The following is a 17,752-nucleotide window of genomic DNA, read 5'->3' on the forward strand; positions in this document are numbered from 1 at the left end:
ACCGTCCATAGACACGGGACACAAGACTTTGGGACGATGGGTCAAAATGTAGACTCTGGACATTGAGTATTAGGCTGGGTTCACAGCAGGCGGCGGAAGGGAAATGACGCACGCATGCAGCCAATCACCCTGCGCTAGGTAGGCAGACCCGTTCACATAGCTCGGAGGCAGTAGAGAGAAAACCTTGCCAACACACGGAAGTGATTGCGACATTTTCTTCCGACCCCTCCCCCCCGGGCACAAAACGCTTCCACCCTCCACGTCCGCAGACAAATCCTTGCTGGAGGTCCAAATTATTCTATTTATTTTTTAATAACCTCAAACCTTTTGAAAAGAGGCACTTTAGTGTTGATTTTCGCCGGCCTCGAGTGTTCACAATGGGCGGCGGATGAAAACTATTGAAACGGGTTCTTCCGCTCCTGTGTGAACCGATGGGCGGTGGAAGAGTGCATGGCAAAACTCTTCCGACTGGAAATGCACCTTTTGGAGTGTGATTGCCATCGCTTTAGTGTGAACCTAGCCTTACTAGTGTGGCCAGCCGCCTCTCTCTCTCTCTCTCTCTCTCTCTCTCTCTCTCTCTCTCTCTCTCTCTCTCTCTCTCTCTCTCTCTCTCTCTCTCTCTCTCTCTCTCTCTGTGTGTGTGTGTGTGTGTGTGTGTGTGTGTGTGTGTGTGTGTGTGTGTGTGTGTGTGTGTGTGTGTGTGTGTGTGTCGCACGTTCTTGTGCAATCACCGAGCTGAAGGGGACACTCGTCGAAGCAAGGAGTTGTAGACATGTGGCATTAGCGAGGGGCCGAAATGCCTTCTCCCATTATATATAGTATAGATGTGAAATCTATAAACATTTGGTCTCTAGAGAACCCCACGATTGTAGAGAGCAAAACTTTTCGTGTCTATGCTCTGTAAACTTCCAAAGAACAAATCTTTTAGCGCTCACATTTCTCACAGAAAAAACATTTTAGCACCCAAGCCTGAGCATGGGTTTTCGAGAAGCCAAAGAGAGGAGTGATTCGTGAATCTCTACTCCGCAAATAGCGCACCAACAAAGAAAGGCAGCTTGGTGCCCACATGAATTCATGAGCATAGGCACCCGTAGGAGGAGGAGGATGTAAGTAGGAAGAAGTGGAGACGCTATCATCAAGAAGGGAAAGAACATGGGCAGAGAGAAGGGCAAGCAAGAAGAGGCAAGTAGCAACTAAGCGCCATGCTTCAATCTTGAAATCCTCGAAAGTCAACTCCTCTCACGGTACACTGCAATCACTTCTTGAATTCCTCTCTTGTATTCCGGCTTGTCATAGATTCATGAATCATTGAGTAGTATGTGTCCATCACCGCTTGCATAATAAAGAGGTGTGTTTGTGTTGCCCCACACAGTCTAGACTCTAACTCGTATGGTTTTTTCATTTACGTTGTTTCATATCATGTATGGTTTTAAAGACTCACGCATTCTTATGTAGGTATGTTGTGCAAAAACTCGGGAAACATTGGCCCTAAAATGGCCTATGAACTTTGAGAGTAGCAGAATTAGGAAATTAGGTAAAGCACTTTTGTGAGATTACTTTGTGAGCATAGAGGGTGAACTTAATTGATGGTAGCGACATAAACATGGTACTTAGTTGACTTGGCATGAACAATACTTTTGCGCAAGAGAGAGAGTTTAGAGAACATAACAAACAGTTGAGGACCGGATTTATGTGGAGCCGGTCCCCCCTCCAATAGGCATTTGTATTGTAGTTTCTCCCATCAAGAGAGACTTGGTACAATACAATCTTTCTGTTCCTTGTGACCTAGGTGATGCAATGAAGATGGAAAGCTTCATGCATCATGAGCATAACATAAACTTTGTATAAAGCATTAACTATCCCAAGCCTTAGTCCCAAGGCCGCAAACACCTTCGAAGGTGGAGAGAGCTAGCAGGGAATGAGGGTAGGGAAGAGGAAAAAGAAACATTTCATAGGAGAATGAAAAATGTTCCTCACTTTTCGTCACTCTTCTTGCTAGCATACATAATAGCATAGTAATGAAGATGGAGAAGATGGCAAGCTTAAACATTAAAGCATAGCTCTTGGTTGGATTTACATTCCATAGCCAAGAGTGTTGGTGTAGGCTCTCATCTTCTCTACTAGCTTGGAGAAGGAGATGGAGCTCTTGCACTTTGCACTACACACAATGAGGGTGTGTGTGAGTGTGTGTGTGGGAGAGTATACCCCCCAAGCGTCAATCAAAGTTCATAGGCCATTTCCATTACATTTGTGGACCCCGAATATACCAATAAATAATGAATATTCGGCATAGACAAATAGAAATTTCCGGCATGGAGTTCATCCAAGCCGCAAAGGAGTTTTATTGGGATGCTTTAAAGCTTTCTATAGTAAAGAATCATTTCTTCTTTGTTTTGGTTGATGACAGCATGGACTTGACATTCGAGAAGCACATGATTGTGTACGTCACATACTTAGAGGATGAGGGGAAAGGTGCTTGTGTATGCAAATTTGTGGTGCTACTTCCATTGATTGATGGAAAGGCACAAACTAAGTTTGACTAGTTTGATGGCACTCTTGCAAAGAATGGGTTTGTCACTTGAAAAATGGATCGGTTTTTCTTATGATGGTGCATCATGTATGCGTGGAGTTAGCAATGGGTTACTTGCTAAGATCCATCAAAAGGTTCCTCATATTATAGGTGCGCATTGTTTTTTTAATCGAGAAGGCTTGGTAGTTCCGGATGCTTGTGATGCTTTTGTGGAGTTTGGGTACTTGGATGCTCTTACAAATAAAGTGCATGCATGGGTTTGGAAGATCTATGTAGCAACATAGTAAGTTGGAGAAGATGTTGAGGCCATTTAGCCTAAAGCCTTTGAAATACTCTAGATACATAATGTAAGATGGTTGTCAAGGGGCAAGGTGGTGAAGAGACTAGTCATTATGATGCGTGCTTTGTTGCATGATTTTAAGGAGGATGATGTAATTTTGTATAATGTTGCACGTATTTTTCATGTTCAATTCTTGATCCACTTTATGAATGATGTATAAGTGGAGATGAATGGAATCAATAAGAAGTTTCAAGAGGAGCATGTAGACATTACTTATGTTTGTAATGCATTGGTTGTGGTTATTGAGCAATTTTTGGGAGATTCATTTAGTTATGGATGTACGCATTTCGGCCAACCGTTTACAAGAAGACTGAATGCCAATCATTAGTTGTATATGTGAAGGAGAATGGGTCTTTTGAAAGTCATGCCTTGTATTTCTCTTCGTTTTTGGAAAATCTTACAAGTGGAAACTCACTTCAAGGTTGTATTGCAGTTGCACAAGATTTTATACGAGAATTTATTGATGGGCTTGATGCAAAGTTCAACAATGCGGCTAAATTGTTTTCTCCCACGAGCTTTGATAAAGATGTACCTACTCATGGATAAAATTACAAAGTTTATTAGGATCGTTTATGTGCAAAATTTGGAACTGGCACAAATGCAGTCTTTAATGCTTTTCAATGTCAGGTTGAGGGAGATCTCTTTTGTCTACAATCACACATACCTAATCGAAGTTTTGGGTTTCATGGTGTATGGTTGAATTGTCGGGATCAATTCTCTTTCCCATCTCATGAAAATGTGGCAAGCATTGCTTGTGATTCCAGTGCGTATGGCTACATGTGAGTGTGGATTTTCCAAACAAAATTGCATAAAAGATGATGAGAGGAGTATTCTAACTTTGAAAAGTTGGAGAATCTTCTGGTCTTATCATTGTTAGCATCACATGCTCTCATAAAACTGGAATCAAATGAAATTAATGAGATATGAACCGAGATGAAGTTTCAAAGAGCTAAACACATTGATACATAGCTCTTATTTGCGGTTGGATGACTTCATGAGAAGATTGACATATATATATGGGTGCTCTAGCAACTAGCTTCTCGGTTGCCTACATTTTAAAATCGCATAAAAGATGATGAGAGGAGTAGTCTAACTTTGAAAAGTTGGAGAATCCTCTGCTCTTATCATTGTTAGCATCACACACTCTCAAAAACTGGAATCAAATGAAATTAAAAAGATATGAACCCAGATGAAGTTTCAAAGAGCTAAACATATTGATACATAGCTCTTGTTTGCGGTTGGATGACTTCATGAGAAGATTGACATATATGGGTGCTCTAGCACCTAGCTTCTCGGCTGGCTACATTTTAAAATTGCATAAAAGATGATGAGAGGAGTAGTCTAACTTTGAAAAGTTGGAGAATCCTCTTCTCTTATCATTGTTAGCATCACACACTCTCAAAAACTAGAATCAAATCAAATTAATGAGATATGAACCGAGAAGAAGTTTCAAAGAGCTAAACATATTGATACATAGCTCTTGTTTGCGGTTGGATGACTTCATGAGAAGATTGACATATATGGGTGCTCTAGCACCTAGCTACATTTTAAAATCGCATAAAAGATTATGAGAGGAGTAGTCTAACTTTGAAAAGTTGGAGAATCCTCTGCTCTTATCATTGTTAGCATCACACACTCTCAAAAACTGGAATCAAATGAAATTAATGAGATATGAACCGAGATGAAGTTTCAAAGAGCTAAACATATTCATACATAGCTCTTGTTTGTGGTTGGATGAGAAGATTGACATATATGGGTGCTCTAGCAACTAGATTCTCGGTTGGCTACATTTGAAAATCGCATAAAAGATGATGAGAGGAGTATTCTAACTTTGAAAAGTTGGAGAATCCTCTACACTTATCATTGTTAGCATCACACACTCTCAAAAACTGGAATCAAATGAAATTAATGAGATATGAACCGAGATGAAGTTTCAAAGAGCTAAACATATTGATACATAGCTCTTGTTTGCGGTTGGATGACTTCATGAGAAGATTGACATATATGGGTGCTCTAGCAACTAGCTTCTCGGGTGGCTACATTTGAAAATCGCATAAAAGATGATGAGAGGAGTAGTCTAACTTTGAAAAGTTGGAGAATCCTCTGCTCTTATGATTGTTAGCATCACACACTCTCAAAAACTAGAATCAAATGAAATTAATGAGATGTGAACCAAGATGAAGTTTCAAAGAGCTAAACGTATTGATACATAGCTCTTGTTTGCAGTTGGATGACTTCATGAGAAGATTGACATATATGGGTGCTCTAACAACTAGCTTCTCGGCTAGCTACATTTTATTTTTAGGTTCATGATTTTTGTCTTTGTTGATCTCTTTTTATCGTAAATGTGTAGGAGATCTGGGCTGATTTGGTGCCCAAAAGGGCAAGTTTTGTGGGCGGACTTGATGTCCAATTGTTGGTTTGTTTTTGGACTGAGGTGGAATGATTTGGTGCCCAAAAAGGGCACTGTTTTTGTTTGATTTAGTGGCCAATTGTTAGACCATTTTTGGAGTGAAGTGGGCTAATTTGGTGCCCAAAAACTGTAGTTTTATAAGGTGATTTTGTGGCCAATTTTTGGTTGGTTTTTGGAGTGCAAAGGGATGATTTGACAGGCTGATTTGGTGCCAAAATAAGCCAAGTTTTGTGCGCTGATTTGGTAGCCAAAAAGTTGTCAATTTATGGCTCATTTTTTCTTTGTTCTCTGTGGCTTAGTTGTAGCTCAATTTTTTCTTTATTCTCTTTGGCTTAGTTTAGCTCAAATTATGGCGAGAGATCTCTTCTAATGTCTATCTACTAATTCTTTATGTTGTGGTGTTTTTTATGAATCTATTTGCAGGCTACAGAGGGAGAATTTGTAGCAAAAATATTAATAGTTGTTTTTTGTCTCAAACAATGTAGTTTAACATGGCTCTCTTATCCATGATGTGTGAGATATGTGGGTTGATTTAGTGCCCAAAATAAGTTGTTTTTGTGGCCAATTGTTGGTCTTTTTTTTTTACTAAAGAGGGTTGATTTGTTAGGCAGTGGCCAACGAAGGTGAGTTTTGCGGGCTGATTTGGCAACCAATTGTTGGGATGTTTGTGGAGTGAAGTTGTCTAACTTGGTACCCATAAAAGGCAAGCTCTATGGGCTAATTTGGTGGCCAAACAATGATCTATTTATGGCTTAGCTTGTCTTTTTTTTCTAGCTTAATTGTAGCTCAAATTAAATGAGAACTCTTTTGATGTGTATCTACTAATTCTTTGTACTGTGGTGTTTTTTTGAATTTATTTGCAAGATAAAGAGGGATAATTTGTAGCACAAGTATTAAGGATACATCTTTCTCTCAACAATAGGTGCATGCTAGGTGGAGTTGTGGTTAAACATGGCTCTTTTCTTTTTCAATATGTAGGGGTGGTGGTTGTTTTCTGGAATTAAAATTAAAGAAACCCAAACTTGAACCAGCATGGAGCTTAAAGGTAAGTAGACCTTGCTCTACTACAAGTTATACTTCGAGCCAAGCGTTACAAAGTCCCATGTAGAATTTGGGATCCAAGCCAAAGGATTGAATCAATTATAGCTTTTTAGCTTGAAAGACGAGCTTTATTTTAGTCAGTGGCCTTTCATTTTTAGACCTGCTCTCCATCAACAATTTCTTTTATATTATTTAACATCTTTTCCATTTCTCAAATTATCAGATATACGAATCACCACCCAATGTTATGGCATCTGTGTGAAAAATTACTTAGATTTATTGTTTTTTCATGTGCAGCCATTAATTACATCAAAATGTATCATGTCACCCTGGTCTTGACACTGAAACAATAGATGGTTTAGATCAACTTTCAACTTGATGATCGATTTTTCTTGTATCTGAATATATGCCCGTTGCATGCAAAGTGTAATGGAAATGGCCTATGAACTTTTAGAATAGCGGAATTAAGAGAATTAGAGTGAGCATTTTTATGAGACTACTTTGATAACATAGAGGGTGAACTTAATTAGTGGTAGAAACATAACCATTATACTTAATTAACTTAGCATGAACAATACTTTTGCAAGAGAGAGAATTAGAGAACATGACTGCACTTGAGGACAGGATTTATGTGGAGCCCGTCGTCCCCCCTCCAATAGGCTCTGTATTGTAGATTCTCCCATAAAGAGAGACTTGGTCAATATAGTCTTTGTGTTCCTTATGACTAGGTGATGCAATGAAGATGGAAAACTTCATGCATCACAAGCATAAACTTTGTAAAAGCATTAACCATCCCAGTCCAAGGCTTCAAACACCTTCAGAGGTGGAGAGAGCTAGCGGGGAATGAGGGTAGGGAAGAGGAGGAAGAAACATTCATATGAGAAAGAAATAGTTTTTTATTTATCATCAATCTTCTTGCTTAGCATAGCATACTAGCATAGTAATGAAGATGGAGAAGATGGCAAGCTTAAGCATTGAAGCATGGCTCTTGGTTGGATTTGCATTCCATATCCAAGAGTGTTGGTGTAGGCTCTCAACTTCTCAACAAGCTTGGAGAAGTAGATGGAGCTCTTGCACTACACTTCACACAATGAGTGTGTGTGTGTGTTGGGGGGGTGGGGGAGGGAGTATACCCTGCAAGAAAGCCCCTAGCTTCCTTGGTCGACCCCTCATTGTATCTCAAGCTTAAAATTGATTGGACCCCGGCTTAGCCAATCACATGCAGAGTGCATATCAAACAGCCATGCTTGCCTTAGGACAAGTGTCCTCCTTTCCCCTTTGAGAGAGAGGACTTGATAATTTCATAAACAATTAATTTAATTAGCTAAATTATCAGTGAACCCCTTGAGAGGCCAACCAATAGACTTTAGGCACCTTATGAGGGCAACATGAAGAGGAACTTGACATGTGTCCTTGTTGCTTCTTTAGACAAGGCTTGCCTTGTGTGAGGGTGTGTGTGTTCTCTCTCATGCCCCTACAATTAGGGCTCGCCTCCCCATGAGTAGGGATGTTGGTTGACCCACCTTAATCCCTTCAAGCATCTTAGCCATGGATCACCTTAAGTACCTTAGTCATAAAGCACCTCAAGCACCTTAGACACAAACAGGCACGATAAGCACCTCAAGCTTGGGCCGGGTTCCCACCTCAAAACAGCCCTAGAATGCATAAGGCCTAAGGACTTTTAACACTAAATTTTGAAGGTCTTTAATGAAGCTAACCCTAAAGTCTTTAATCTCTATTAGTTAGCTAACATTGCTCTTTGATAGACCATCTCTCATTTGGACCCCTATAACTTCGGTCCCGTGTTGAGATAGATCCATGAGCACATGTCTATATTCTAACCCTTGTTCCCATTTATTCTCCCACATTAAATGATCATTTTAATATGAGAAAATAATTTGGGTTGTTTAGTTATTAGATTTTATGAAATTACCTCTCCCTTAAAGTCACAGATGTCCTCATCTATGAGGTAGAAGAGATAAAGCCTTAGTCATTCGTCTATGTTTCTTAGGGGGTAGAGGATCCATTTTTACCCTACGACATCATTCCAAGATGGATGCTTAATCCATTTGGTGCTTGGGAGACGTAGCTGCCATAGGCATGGCTTCGTTTTAGTCCATACCATAATTCCAAAGTAGAGTGACAATTTCTACTTGGAGTTTGAGAGGCGTTGTCAACACAAACATGATTCTAAGCATTCATACTATTTAAATTTGTGCACCATGAAAAGAGAATTAGTCTTATAATACAAAAAACATTGATTAGTTAAAAGAAACATGTACATTTGCATACTCTAATGTAGCATTGTAAGCATTGACAAGGTTCATACTTCCCTAAGCTGTATTCCTTGCATCCATCTAGCATCTTCAAAAGGATAATTTTTTTAACTTAATAAGATACCGTTCGAGAATCTTACCATGTCATAGTACCTTATCCTCATGATGACAGATAACTTCGGGTTGTAGCACCTGTTCTTGATCTTTGATCTCTGATGGGTCTTTAATAATTGGTTCTCTTGGTGAATCTCCTTTGTAGGACTTAAGTAGACTCACATGAAAATCATTGTGTATGAGCCAATGGTTGGGCAACTTGAGTTGATAAGCCATGTCATTGATTCACTTCAAGATTTGAAAAGGACCGTAGTATCTTTTTGCTAGTTTAGCATAATACTTTTGATGGCCCGTAGGATTTTTGCCCGTCGTTTGCCTTAATCAAGACTTGGGAAACTTGAGTAAGACCCAATCATTTTCTTTGAACATTAAGACCCTTTTGTGTTTATCACAAAAACAACTTTTTATCTTTTTTGAGAGATGTATATAGCCTCCAATCTTTTGAAAAGATTCTTGTAGGTCATGGCTATAGTCATCGACAGCGAAGATCTTCCCATGTAATTAAAGTAGCAAGGGACTTTTATGTCTTCCCTCTATGATCGCATGTAGAACAAATTTAAGCTCTTTTATGTATATGCCTAGGACCCGTTCATCAGCATTGAGCCTTCGGCTCTCATATGCTATGGCATGTCCTTCTTGAAGCAAGACTGCTCCAAGGCAATCACCCCAAGAATCACATTGGACCTCAAATGGCTTTGAGAGATCCGAAAGCATAAGGACTGGTTAGGAGGTAAGCTTCTCTTTGAGCTTGTGAAAAATCATTTTGTTCTTTAGCATTCCATGAGTACTTAACGTTTTTCTTTGCTAAGTCATGTAATGGTCCTGCTAATTGAGAGAATTTTGCTATGAAACGTCTATAGTATGCACACATCAATATATCTTCTTAGCTCATGTAGATTCCTTGGATTAGGCCATGCTTTTATTACCTCCAACTTTGATGGATCCATATGGATACCATCTTGAGATATAATACGACCTAAGTATTGAATCTCTTGAAGGAAAACTTTACTCTTCTTTTGATTGATAAAAATCTAATTGTTCTCCCTTAAAGCTTGAAAAATTACTTGGAGGTGTTGCTTGTGCTCCTCCAAGGACTAGTAGTAGATCATGTCCTCCGGTGAAGCATTTTCTCTACTCATAAATACAAGTCCTTATACATGTTTTGTAGGAGTAGTTATAAATAGGACATGTGATTATGGTCTAGAGTTGTCCACCTCTGAAAATTTTGCTTTTATGCTGGGTTACATTTACAATCTTAGAAAGGTAGATTTTTGGAAGGAAATGCAATAAGCAAGCTTCAGTAGACAATTTGGCATGGCTAATTGTTGTTGGGGATAAAAGAATACATATGCAACAGATCTTGATGCAAAATTTTCATCGGCAAACATCATATGTGTATGATGTCTAGGCCCTAGTTGGAGACCAAATTTGACAAAATAGACTAGACAAGAGTGTTCAAAAGGGGTGTTATACCCTAATGACACCTTGAGACTAGAGTCTTGACAAACATTTGGTCCCCTAGAGACAAAAGCTGTGAGTCAAAAGCAAAAACTTGGGAAACTTTTTCAGGGGAGATTGGTAAAAGGGTTCAAAAAGAAGTACCAGAGACTAGGGGATGCTTGTGCATGAGCTTTGTACAAAAGTTCTCCAGTGGAAATTATATGCGTACAATGTCTCTAGGATAGAATTAGCATGTAAATTAAACTTTTGACAGCTTACCCACAGTCTGCAAGTTGAGTGGAACACATGAACCAAGTTTAACTTCAATTGAGCTTATAGAGAGAGTATTGAGATAGATTTACTATTTCCGGGAAATTCCTTGACAAAAGTGAGGATATTGTGAAAATTAGTGATCCAAATATTGCTATGAGCACACATGCAACATCAAGGGGTACTTGGGACAGAAATAGAACTCCATTCTAAACAAAGAGACCTTATATGCGTATAATGTCTAAAGGCCAGATCTTGAGCAAAAAGGTCTCATCTTAGTAAGTCATTTTGATTAAGAACCACTTCAAATAGGAAAACTTACATTGAAATTGAAGCAAGTTAGAGGCTTATAAAGATCCAAAAAACAAAAGAAGAAGATGAATGCTTGAATTGATCCTATCTAGCTCAATAACGGGTAGAATTGAGGCTTTCTGGAAGTTTAGGGTGTAGTGAAGGACCTCTAGGATAAAACTCATTCCATTCTGAACTAAAAGACATTATATGCGTATAATGTCTCAAGAGAAATTTTAGAGTCCAAACCTAACAACAAATCTCACTAGGGTGTCAAGCATCCTAAAATAAGCTTGGGGGTCAAGTTTGAGTAAAAACTATGACTTTAGACATCATACACGTATGATGTCTACAGAAAAGTTTAATTCTTAAATTGGGAATCTTCTACTCCAAGAGTCTTCTCTGTGATCCTAGCATTCCACCTGCCTTGACGGATCAAAGATTGGGACTCACATAAGAATTTTGTCTCTGTACTTAGTAGTACTTGGCAAACAATCTATTAACAAAAGATTTGCAAAATCTGAAGTTTTTTGCAGACACCCAGAACCAAGAATCCCTCAAGTCGATAGCTATTTGGAAGTGCAAAGTACTCCACCATTATGAAGAGCAGCTAAAAGAGAGAAGAGAGAAAGGAACGATTGTAAGCAGGCTTCTGAAGTAAGAGGTTTGGATTGATAGTTGTTTGAGCGAAGAGTTTGATGAATTTGAGATCGGGAAGGTGCATCCAAGGAGAGAAAAGAGTGGTAGCAGATCAAGCTATCTTAGTGTCAACTCAGGAGAGCATGAAGTACCATGCAAGGATTGATCCACTAGCACCAATTATAGAGGACACCTCATCAGAGCAATTTATTCACCTCATGGATGAACAAAACATCACTTTTAACCAACAAAACCAAGTGGGAAGAGGTAGCACCTCTAGGAATCCCACTCAAACCACAAGGTATACAACCCTTTACTTAGAAGTACCAAATGCCCATGGAGCTCTAGTATATGCCGATGCAAGGAGACGTAAAAGCATATGTATAGAGGAAAAACCAGTCAATGGATTGGAAGCCCTTCTAGTGTATGATGATGGGGATAGATTCCATGATGATGAGGGAATACATTACCTCATTGTTAAGGACCCTGAGAACTATAAAAAATACGCGGAAAATGTTGCAAAAGGGAAGATGGTTTCTGAGATGACAGAATTGCCTCCTCGGATAGATATTCCTAACATCATCCTGGTGTTTGACAAGAAGGTGACTAAACTAGCGACAAACCAAGGAGTGGTAGGAATGTACGAGTACGTGAATGGTAGGGCCAAAACATATTTCAGGTATTTAGCACCCTAACTTTTGAGTCAAGCACGGAAAAGAATTTATACTTGTTTTTGTATGAATTAGGTAAAGGGAGTCTCATAATATATGCTAACAAGTATGGATGGGAGTATACGCCGATAGAAAAAATCGAAGTAGCAAGAATGATAGGCACAAGAGTAATTCCAATAGATCTAGCAACTCAAGGCCCAAACCCTACCCCTAGCAAATCTACCAATCCATTTGATGAAGTGAGGGATACTACCAAGTTTCCATCTAGTCAAGCTAGAGTGGTTGAAACGCCAATTTTTGCTTCATATCTAAACCCAAACCTTGAAACTTTTCAATCTTGGTTGCAAACCACATCGACGAGGGAATAGGAATTCTATAGAGAAGAAGTCCCTATCACAACAGGACCATATATGACCCTTGTAGTATCACCAATGCCCACTTATTCTTACTCTTATCCCAAGGAGGGCAAAGGACCGCGACGATGCCGACCATGGTAGGAGTCCCCTATATGGATAGGATCAAGATGGAAAGAAGATTTGCAGTGGAGCCACCTGTTCATAGAACCTATAGAGGATACGGGTTGGGAGCAGCATTTAACGCCAAATCAAGACCTGTAAGAGGAAATGGACGAGGAGATTCTGTAGTAGGGCTGGTAGACCATAGAGGTGTTAGACCCTCTCAAGTCTAGAAATGGGTTAACAAGAAATATTCAAGGGAAAGAGATCCTAGAGACCACGTGGTAGCATTCTTGAGAGTGATCCGAGCAAAAGAGGTCAGAGACTTTGATACACAATTTGCCCGATTGGACTCACCTTAGAGGAAGACGCCGCCATCTGGTTTGATTCTATTGAAAGACGGGATTTTGAGACCATCCAAGGAGTATTTGATGAATTTGTGGAGGAATTTTCTCAAAGAGGAATAGATCAATACGATTTCACAAATGCATAATTTCAAGAAGAAAGAGGGAGAATCTGTCAAGAAAGCATCCTTACGATTGAAATGATACGTAAATTTTTTCCCGGTGGAAGAATTCCCCACTCAATCTAGTCTCATGTTGATATTCATCCAAGGATTCAAAAATATGGATCTTTAGAAGGATTTGCATATGAACAAGAGCTCAACTCTAAATGAGCCGCCCAAGGAAGCTCTATACTTAGTAGACAATTGTGCAATCTACAAGGAAGGTGACTACAAGGACTTAGATGATGATTCGTCATCACAACATAGTGGAACTAGGTTTGTGAAGTCTGTACAAAAGAGTGAATTAGTTGGGAGTCATCAATAGCTCATTGCAAAAGTGCTCAAAATAATAAGCCCATTTGCAAATCCATAGGCTAAGCAAGAGAAATGGTGTGCCATTGAGAAAAAAATGGACCAATCATGCAACGGAGGAGTGTTACTTTGACAAGGGATATGTGAGAGAGAGACAATATGTCCCTCCAATCCAAGTAGCACCTCATCAAGTATCACCAATTCCTAGGTATACAACAGGGAACTTGCCAGGACTTGTAGGGGTTGAACGGCCACAACCAGTCTTGGGGCAACAACCACCCTTGCCAGGAGCGAGATGAGTGGGTGTAACATATATGCCTACCATAGAGGAACCAGAGGATCAAGCATTAGTGCCTGCGAATGCATATTATGAAGAGCCAAATGGTTATGTGGAAAACCAAGTATATTATCCACCCAAAAAGATGAGAGCACCAGGACCATGGAGCTTGAATGGACATGTTGGACCACCAACTGCCACACAGGCTGCAGGTGAAAGTGGATATAGCTTAATTGAGAGAACGTTGATGTTCATTGCACATGGAGTGTTAGCAGGACCAAGGTCTGCTTATTAGCAACGAGGAGCCCAGGGAGAACCTCAAAAACCAAAAGGACCTTGCTATAAGTGTGGTGGGGACCACTGGTTAAGAGACTGTCCCCATGAGGAAATAATCATAGTATGTCAGGCCAAGGGCCAAACCAAGGGGTCACGGACTCGGCCAAGGGACTGCCATGCCTGGTCCATCCGCCCAACCTCCCTTTAATAGGCTCCTAGCCCCTTTCGGACCCCTTCCCACAGGCTCTTCACTGAGTCTTAGGGTAACTCAAGTGAAGAGAGAAATTTTTTTTTTGACGAATTCTCTGTCTGCAACAGAGGGCGGGTCACTGCGCGATGACGAAGGAGGAACAAGCTCGCGACTCGACCCGATTTTGAGGGCGTCGCAGTGTCGGCACTTGTGCAGCTTCCCCTTGCGCTCCAACTGAGCCCGAATTCGAGGGATTTTACGCAGGTCTGATCGAGGCCTTCTTCCCGGCTTCAAAGACCGTGGATCCCTTGTTTACATTCATATCAATTTGTCACACTTTTCTAGAGGGTCTTCACCTTGAAGTTGAATTCTTGAGTATTTTGGGCTAGCTCATTTCCTTTTTCTTTCACCAAGAGGACCTTGTCCTCCAAGGCAGTCTTATTGATCGACTGGGCTAGACGCCTTGTGGAAGCCTCATTCTTCATCATGCCGTTGTTAGAAGGTCACAAAGACGTCCCTTCCCCTTCATCCATCAAAGTTGCTCCATTAGTTGCCAAATTTTTTTTGATGCAAGCCTTTGCAAAAACGTAATGATGTCCTCTTCCATGGATAGGGTTTTAGATTTCATTTTTACCACCGGGCTGGAACAAAACTCTAAGCACTAAAGAGGGGGAAGAGGGGTCTACCATCCTTGGGGAACAACACCTACTAGAGGGGATACAAGCCAAAAAAAAAAAAACATTGAAGATAGGAAGATAAATTGCACTAAAGATAAAATCTAGGAAAAATGGTGCTTATTATATCTACAATCGACATCCTTGAGATGTAAGGCAATGAGTTGACCAAAGGGGGGGGGGGGGAGGCAAGTAGGAGGTTGATGGCCTAGCTCAGTAGTTGATGGCAAAGAGAATTCTTATTTAAATATCATAAGTGGACTTAATAAGTGCTCTAAAAATCCACAATCTGACTTGCAATAAGGCAAGCACTAAAGGGCCTTGCTCAATGAGCATACACTTCAAACGGAGCCTCGACAGCAAGCGGCTCCTTTTCACTCAGTCGAGCACCTCAAAAACAGGCAGTGATGGTGGCACTAATTTGCAAGTTGTATCCAATGGTCCACAATTGCACCAAAAATCCAACTCTTTACCAAGGATTAGTTATTTGAACATATGTACAAATAAATGCTCCAAAGAATGTACATAGTGTGCAGATTTATAAAGCTCGAGTCGGTAGGGGCAATGCATGGACCAAAAAAAATTTGCAACTTCCAACTAATTTTTTGTCCATATGTGGTTTGCAAAAAGTGCACCAGGCCATGCACAAAACAATAGGGTTGGCTTTGTAGTATAATGTGTAAAATTGCCACAATTTTCCATGAAGCGGCCAAAGAAAAAAAAAGGGATTGGCAGGTTTGTAATGTTAGTTATCATCAAACTAGCTAGCAAAAACCTTTGACACTTCTAGGTATTCCAACCAATTGAGCTTGAAAACCACCTTTCATTTGCTAAAACCCACATTTGACATACACTTCTTGGTAGTGCCAGCCGTACCTTATATCAAGAAACCACCCAAGTACTGTACCACCCACCTGCTATCTTCCATGTACCTGCTTCAAACTTCTCCCTTACTCGACAGTGTTTGGCTACACAATCATTGCCCAACCCCCTAGTCGAGCATTTATGCTATGCTCAACCACATCATTATTTAGGTATGATAAATTTGCATAATAAAAGTGATATGTAGTATGTACATAGGTAAATATAGAGATACAAAGAGAGAAATCCATCAAATGTACAATCCCCCAGGGTCAAAAGGAAAGCCATAATCTCTCCCAAGCGTGATTCAAACTACTCCTGGATCAAATAGAAACCACTTACCAATGGCTCAAATACTTGAGGATCTTCCAACTTTGTATTTGCTTCAAGTAGAGCCTCTGACATTTCCATGGTTGGCTTGATCTCCACTATTGCATGATGATCTTCACACTCTATTGACACTTGAGAATCCACGGCATCTGTTGTCTCCTCTTCATGCATGTAACATTTAATGGCCTAGTAACTTGTGTGTAGCGGAAAATAGCATGAACATACGGAGCATTTCATTAGATTAGATTCCTAATGAGAATAACCAAAGTTCTTGGGTGGAGACATCAACAAAAAGCATAACAGTTGAGGACTGGATTTGCATGGAGCCGGTACCCCCTCCAAAAGGCTTTGTATTATGGTTTGATCTCCCATCAAGAGAGACATTTTACAATACAATTCTTTGTGTTCCTTCAATACTAGCTAGTGCAATGAAGATGGAAACTTCAAGCACTAAGAAAAACCCTTATCAAACACAACATCAATTCCCTCACGGTCTCAGACCCAAGATCACTCACACACCTTCAAAGATGGTGAGAGCTAGCGGGGTATGAGAGTAGATTGAAAGGAAGAAGGAGTAGTCTTACGAGAAAGATGTACATGTGCTCACATAATCACTCATATTATATATTAGCATAGCTTATCTTAGTAATTAGCATGGTAGAGGAGATGAGCATGCATTGAATCTTGGCTCTTGGTTGGATTTGCATCACAAAGCCAAGAGTTGTTGGTGTAGGCCTCCCTTCTCACAAGCTTGGAGTAGGTGATAATATTTCTATTAAAGCTTGAGAAGAGAGAGAGAGAGAGAGTCTTCTTACTCTACACATGAGCTTGTGTGAGTGTGTGTGGATAACTCCCCCCCTCTCTCTCTCTCTCTCTTGGTCGACCCCTCTTGCTATTTGCTCTTGCTAGCACCTCATTGGACCTCCCCAGGCTTAGCCAACAGAATTTCAGGAGCATAAGTGATAGCCTTCTGACATGTGTCTCCCTTTCCCCTTTTGTGAGAGATTTAGGTAATTAATAAATGCAATTAAACTCTCATTGGACCCCTTTGTCTCCTGGCCAATAGGAATCAGGCAAGCCATTGGGCTGTTGAATGCTCATTTGACCCCTTGGGAGACTGTCCAATAGTCTTCTAGAGAGCTTAATTCCTATTGGTTCTTTTATTAAGTCCTTTCAAATTGATTAAACTAGATTTACTCTAGCCTAATTCTCATTGGTCCACCTCCATGTCCATCCAATAGGATTTGAGTACACCTTGTGGGCATCTGGCCTAGGGAGCTGACATGTGTTCCTCTTTCCCCGTGTATACAAAGGAAGCTTGTGAGTGTGTATGTGTGTGTGTGTGTTTCTCTCTCATCCCCTACTTCTTGGGCTCGCCCCCTCCTATGTAGGAGTTTGTGAAGACTTTCTGGGACACACAAAAAGTATCCAATTTTCCTAAGCCTTTGACCATTGGACACAACCTTTGAATTTTGGAACCTGAGCATTTTGGAAGTCTTGATGGGCTGAACCCTAAGGTCTTTGGAGCCCATTGTTGCACATAGCTCTTTTGCAGATGACCCCCCATTTGGATTCCTATTTTTCCTCCTTTGGATCCTTACTATGGCCAGTCTGCCAGCTTAACCAATATTCTAGCTTTTTCTCTCCTGACACTTCCCCATATTAAATGATCAGTTTAATATGAGAAAATCATTTAGGAGAACTAGATATTAGTTATTATGACATTACCTCTCTCTTGAAATCATAGTCGTCCTCGAATATGCGGTAGAGAAGATAAAGCATACTCATTAGTCATTTTTCCTAGCGGGTAGAGGATCCCTATGCTACCCTACGACATCGTTTCAGAA

General features: G+C 40.3%; 1 pseudogene; it reads left to right on the forward strand.

Moving 5' to 3' along the window:
- Positions 1–2,722: 2,722 nt before the first annotated feature.
- On the forward strand, positions 2,723–3,198 carry LOC147457761 (uncharacterized; annotated as a pseudogene).
- The last annotated feature ends 14,554 nt before the right edge of the window (positions 3,199–17,752 follow it).

This window comes from Adiantum capillus-veneris, chromosome 5 (genome assembly GCF_014529385.1).
Source record: "Adiantum capillus-veneris isolate H3 chromosome 5, ASM1452938v2, whole genome shotgun sequence".
Classification (NCBI taxonomy): Eukaryota; Viridiplantae; Streptophyta; class Polypodiopsida; order Polypodiales; family Pteridaceae; genus Adiantum; species Adiantum capillus-veneris.